General features: G+C 41.7%; 1 protein-coding gene across 1 annotated transcript in view; it reads right to left on the reverse strand.

Annotated features, from left to right (window-relative positions):
* Positions 1–1148, reverse strand: part of LOC124717058 — a 46150-nt gene extending 45002 nt beyond the window's left edge. Inside the window, exon 1 of the mRNA XM_047243742.1 lies at positions 1021–1148. The gene's annotated coding sequence lies outside the window, so the exon portion shown is untranslated. The remainder of the gene's footprint in view (positions 1–1020) is intronic.
* Between the last annotated feature and the right edge of the window lie 5816 nt (positions 1149–6964).

A 6964-nucleotide genomic window follows, 5' to 3' on the forward strand; every position in this document is an offset into this window, starting at 1 on the left:
TATTTATAACTGGAGTCATCATGATCACATCACTCAAAGCTATTTCTGTGCATGTGGGCTCTACAGTCAGGAACACCTCCACTCGATTGCAGACTTGCCGAAATCTTTTGCATTACTGTAGTGCACTTTCTTGGACATACGTCACTAACACTCCATTGAGACCTTTTCAAATGTCTAGACAAAATTAAAAACCTTACCAATTGTTACTTGTATCGAATGCTAAATTAGATTATCCCATTTGAAGAGTACAACTGGATTTGGCACGACTATTTTCAAATGCTTATTCGTCACTGGACATGAAATAGTTGATAAGGGAAAGTATGAGAAAACAAATGTGTTTTGTTACGTAAACTGCATCACTGTTTGGGTTTTTCATCAAGTGGACTGGATGGAGGAGATCAGAGGAATTCAGAGTGATAAATTTAAAAATTAATATTTCTTACAGATTGTGAAATGTTGATGCTACTTTCAGGTATGTGAGAATTATAAGGGAAAAATAAATAACCATACTAAGATATACTACTTATTTCCCCTTCATTTCACCAACAATTATATCTATGTTTCTCACTGTAGTTCCTAAGCATTTCCACAACACACTACATTATATTTGAAATGGACTTTTACAAGCATAGCAGTGCGCCTCTAAAGTTCCTATAGTATTTTTTTTTATTATTATTATTTTACAAGATGCTCGTCACTGGTGCCCGATACAAAAAGTAATTGTAACAGAAATAATTGCATCAATTTAAGAGCGTTCAGTACTTCGAAAGTAAAATACAAAGACTGTACGAAAATTCTGTAGTGTGAATTGCAGTCATTGAAAACTGCGACGTAATACAAAAGGTAAAGGGGTTCATGATCCATTTGTTTCATCGTTGTTATGCTATTACACAGTAGATTGCCTTCTTTACTATTGTCATGCCTTCCTCTGACCACTTAAATATTCGATACAGTAAACAGCAGTTAACCGATTCGTTTGAAAAATTGATTCAACACTGGCGAATTAACGAGAAAACTTACGTTTTCTGAAAGCTTCAACACTCGCCTAAATTCAAGCATTTGTGGATTAAGGCAGACCAAAACTTATCACCACTCGTTTTCCCACACGAATTTTCCGCCACTTATAAACTATATGATCATCTATATCAAAACAACACGATGATCTTTGGTTAAGGCCCGTCTATACGTAACAATCTGTCTGCGCAAGTCTTTATGCACATACCATCTGCGCAGACAGATCGTTACGTGCGCATGACGGAGTATATATTTCTACTATATGGTGTGAATAAGCGACTTATGCTGCTAAATGAATTTTGAAATGGCAGATACACGTCAGAGTTCATTGCCGAATTTAACTAAATACGTAGGAGTCATACATGTTTATACAAAACTAAGAGCAGGGGATACAGCAATGTAGATACGAACGCAGCTACGTATAATTCGTTAATTAACTAATTTAATAGAGAAATTACAAGCAGGTGACTCTATGGCAAACAGGTAAACTTAATAATAATAGTAATAATAAGGCCAAAATTCCTTGATGACTGTCTACTGCAAAGAACAGAACAAAGTAACGAAATCTTTCGATCTAGCGCCAATGGATTGCTAGCATACCTCACGTTACGGTCCCATGCCATAAACTTGTGACAGTGTAGGGGGAAAAAAGTGGCGGTAAGTCCTATTCGTTGCGGATTAGAGGAGAACTGCAAAACTGACGTAAACCATCCCGAGAAAGACTATTAACAAAGTTTCAAGAAGAGAATTTAAACGATTAATCTAGGGATACACTACAACCCCCTACTTATCGCTCACACGGAGATCGTGAGGATAAGATTAGAATAATTACTGCACAGAGACATTCAAATAATCATTCTTCCCACGCTCCATATGTGAATGGAATTGGAAGTCCTAATAACTGGTACACTGGGACGTACCGTCTGCCATGCACCTCACGGTGGTTTGCAGAGTATAGATGTAGATAAAGATGTAAAATTCACTACCGTAACACTAGAAGCGAGACTCTCCAGATAGCTTATGAATCACCATCTGGAGTTCAGAATGAAGTCTGATATTCTGATCCACAAATCTTTAACAGGTTGGTGGTAGCCTCTGGGCAAGACAGTGAAAATCCCAACTCAGAAACAAACTAAACTGCAGCCCATTGGTAACAAACATATTGTTTAAGAATATACTGTGTTTCAAACGAGTTTAAAACTGTAAAAATATTATATGTATCTCGTACACTTGAAAAACAATACTTCATCTAAATCTCCATCTGCAATATGTGAACAACTGTGAAGTGCATGGCAGAGGGTACGTCCCACAGTACCAGTTATTAGGGCTTTCTCTCCCATTCCATTCACATATGGGACGAGAGAAGAATGTTTATTTAAATGTCTCTGTTCGTGCTGTGATTAATCTTATCCTCCTGATCTCTATGGGAGCGATCTGTAGGGCGTTAAAGTATATGCTTAGAGTCGACATTTAAAGCCAGTTCTAGAAATTTTGTTAATAGTAGACTTTCTCGGGAAAGTTTCAAGGCTCTTTCTGTACAGTTCTTTGATCATCTCTGTACCATTCTCTACATACGTTCAATGTCTCACCTAGCCCCATTTGGTATCAGCCCCACACACATGAGCAACAGTCTATGGTGGTTCACACGAGTGATTTGTAACTCCTTTGAAGACTGATTGCATTTACCCAGTATTCTAGAAATAAACTGAAGTCTGCTATATTGTTTACCCACAACTGAAACTATGTGATATTTCTACTTTATGCTTCTCGCAAGTGTCACACCAAGACATTTGCATGACTTTACAGATTAAAACTGTGTCTCATTGATTTTATATTCATAGGTTACTATGTTTTTTTTCGTTTTGTGAAGTGTACAGTTTTACAATTCTTAACATTCAAAGCAAGTTGCCAATCTTTACATCGCTTTGAAATCTTATCCAGGTCTGACTGAATATTTGCACAGCTTCTTTCACATTGTACTTCATTACAGATAACAGCGTCATCTGCAAAAAGTCTGATGTTACTATCAATGTTGTCCACAAGATCATTTATATAAAACGTGAACAACAAGGAACCCAACACACATGTGGTAAATCTGAAGTTACGTTACATCTGTCGATGATTCTCCTTCCAAGATAACATCCTGTGTCCTCCCTATCAAGAAATCTCCACTATAGCCTGCTGCTTTACTTGTCTTCATGGAATCATCCTTCAGGTCAGCGCAAATAGCTTCACATGTGTTATGCTTGATTTCACTCTTTGTTTGTTCCAAAATTGCCGTATAAAATTCTAGATCCTTGTAGTCCCTTCTTGTTGCCAGAAATCTTAATGTCATCATCAGCCACTCAAGCGAAGAAACTGCTCTCCTCAGACAAGTATTTTTCTGTGTTACACTTGGAGTTATAAGTGTCAAAATATAATTTTTCGTTTACAAACGCATCCGTAAATTATCGTGCCAGTTGACAGATTCACACAGCAACTCGTGAAGTAAATATATGTGCGAAAACTGCCTTCACTTAAGCAGCCACTGTCCAAAACATTGGAGCTTGTGCAGTGTGACCACTTAAACATCAACTGCATGCACAGAAATTTGCGCAGATATCTACGCAGACAGATCACTGCGTGTGGACGGGGCTTTTATCAACCGAATGAACTGTATCGATATAGTCTATTTACCAAGTTTAATTTAAAGTAAATCTAGGAAAAACTCATGTAAGACACTTATAAGCCGAACGAGTGCCGTCCTTGAAGCAAGATCGAAAGATTACATAATATGAATAGCTTTTGGTGCGCTAACTGTGAACAACGGACCTCTAGGGGAGGGAGGAGATCCCTCCGCCGATGATTAGTTACGTATTCACGATTTACAGAGTACTGAGGTTCTTCTGAGTAAGAGTACGGAGGTCGATGAAATGACGAGACTGGCGTCAAAATGGAGTCTGTAATGGAACGAAGAAAAAAATGAAAAGAGGATAGCGATTACCATTCAACAACAACAAATAAAGGAAGTAACCAATCAGATGTGGCTCAATACATGTATGTCTGATCGTTATTCTTTAAATAAAAGAATAACTTCCCTCGCTCAAAAAAGGGAATTTGGAGACATTGTTGGGGCTGATTTAGTTAGCGATCAGCAGCTGCAAGATGCACAAACCATTCAGAGGCAAACTAAAGCTCAACCAAACTGGAATATAATCTATGAACAGAATAAAAGCAATAGGTATCGCCACATGGTGTACCCGAGTGGTCTAAGACACCTTCGCATGGTTCGTGCGGCTCCCCACATTGGAGGTTTGAGTCTTGCCTCAGGCATGGGTGTGTGTGTTGTCCTTAGCGTAAGTTAAAGTTAGACTAAGTAGTGCATAAGCCTAGGGACCGATGACCTCAGCAGTCTGGTCCCATAGGAACTTACCACAAATTTCCAATAGGTATCATATTGATGCAGTTGGTCCTTCTTATGCGTTTGTAGAGGTAATGAATGACAGCAACGGTAAATACCACCCTATGGATTTGGGAAAATTAATGTTCACCACAGACTTAGAATTTAAAAGTAAAATCATGAAATGACCTATCAATGAGGGAGGCAACCAGCGCATTTGTGGAAGAAGACCCTCTAAAACACAAACAGTTGGGACTATCAAGCCACAGGACTCACCCCCAGCGAGTTGTAAGAAATATAAATAGCAATCTGTTGGAAATACAGCTGTAGGAAGTTATTCAGACTAGAATCTCTGTTATGCACGAAAATAGTATGACCAAAAGCATAAATTACTTGGATGCAATGAGCAACATATCTTGACAAACATGTGTTGGCACCTTCTCATCACATTTGCTGCCAGATTGTATTACAATATATGGCATGGGAGCTATGCTACCACGTAAGTAATCAGTGCCAGTTAGAGGTTCGTTGTAATACATGTGGAGATGATAATGAGGCAACACAATCTACAAGTCAAACAACAAGCTGTGTCCATAGCAAAGGGAATCACTCATCTAAGGAGAAAACCTGTCCAAAGCGCTTAAACATAAGGAGCTTAAAAATATCAGCTACCCTCAAAATTCCATTAAAGAAAGCTGAAGAAGTAGAAATCAGAGATCATATGCTGCAGTGGTAGTGAACCATGGTAATAGTAAACTGAATTGGGGAAGGAATTTTCTCTCACACAAAACACACAACACAGATTCACAACAATTTTACACCTAACAGACCAAAACCTAGAAAGCGTATCCCATCTTCAATACCCTCTTTGTGAACATAAATGTGCCAGAATCTTCAATTACAGAGAATCCTTATGCATCATGTCCACATGCTCCAACGAGACATGTTTGGTCAACTTCATGGAGGGGATAACAAGAAGACAGTTTTGATCTAAAAGCAAGTGACTGGAATATTAAATAATAATAATAATAATAATAATAATAATAATGTGGAACATGCAGATATAAAAAAAGGAAAATTGGGTCATAATGAGCAGAAGCAGCTTCTCGTCTCATGATCGCCCTTAACACTGTATATTACAATGGAATACGAGGTCAAAAATATCGAACAGGGGAATCCTGGAAAAAGAACTGATTAAACACAATATCACGATTGCAGGTCTCAACAAAACTTCATGCCAGCTACAAACATGAGTTAATTTCATAGGATTTAATTTAGTAACCTTAGATAGCCCAGGTGACAAAGGAGGAGCGCTTCTATTAATTAAGAACACCATCAGCTACAACCAAATACACTCCTGGAAATGGAAAAAAGAACACATTGACACCGGTGTGTCAGACCCACCATACTTGCTCCGGACACTGCGAGAGGGCTGTACAAGCAATGATCACACGCACGGCACAGCGGACACACCAGGAACCGCGGTGTTGGCCGTCGAATGGCGCTAGCTGCGCAGCATTTGTGCACCGCCGCCGTCAGTGTCAGCCAGTTTGCCGTGGCATACGGAGCTCCATCGCAGTCTTTAACACTGGTAGCATGCCGCGACATCGTGGACGTGAACCGTTTGTGCAGTTGACGGACTTTGAGCGAGGGCGTATAGTGGGCATGCGGGAGGCCGGGTGGACGTACCGCCGAATTGCTCAACACGTGGGGTGTGAGGTCTCCACAGTACATCGATGTTGTCGCCAGTGGTCGGCGGAAGGTGCACGTGCCCGTCGACCTGGGACCGGACCGCAGCGACGCACGGATGCACGCCAAGACCGTAGGATCCTACGCAGTGCCGTAGGGGACCGCACCTCCACTTCCCAGCAAATTAGGGACACTGTTGCTCCTGGGGTATCGGTGAGGACCATTCGCAACCGTCTCCATGAAGCTGGGCTACGGTCCCGCACACCGTTAGGCCGTCTTCCGCTCACGCCCCAACATCGTGCAGCCCGCCTCCAGTGGTGTCGCGACAGGCGTGAATGGAGGGACGAATGGAGACGTGTCGTCTTCAGCGATGAGAGTCGCTTCTGCCTTGGTGCCAATGATGGTCGTATGCTTGTTTGGCGCCGTGCAGGTGAGCGCCACAATCAGGACTGCATACGACCGAGGCACACAGGGCCAACACCCAGCATCATGGTGTGGGGAGCGATCTCCTACACTGGCCGTACACCACTGGTGATCGTCGAGGGGACACTGAATAGTGCACGGTACATCCAAACCGTCATCGAACCCATCGTTCTACCATTCCTAGACCGGCAAGGGAACTTGCTGTTCCAACAGGACAATGCATGTCCGCATGTATCCTGTGCCACCCAACGTGCTCTAGAAGGTGTAAGTCAACTACCCTGGCCAGCAAGATCTCCGGATCTGTCCCCCATTGAGCATGTTTGGGACTGGATGAAGCGTCGTCTCACGCGGTCTGCACGTCCAGCACGAACGCTGGTCCAACTGAGGCACCAGGTGGAAATGGCATGGCAAGCCGTTCCACAGGACTACATCCAGCATCTCTACGATCGTCTCCATGGG

Source organism: Schistocerca piceifrons, chromosome 9 (assembly GCF_021461385.2).
Source record: "Schistocerca piceifrons isolate TAMUIC-IGC-003096 chromosome 9, iqSchPice1.1, whole genome shotgun sequence".
NCBI classification, from domain to species: Eukaryota; Metazoa; Arthropoda; class Insecta; order Orthoptera; family Acrididae; genus Schistocerca; species Schistocerca piceifrons.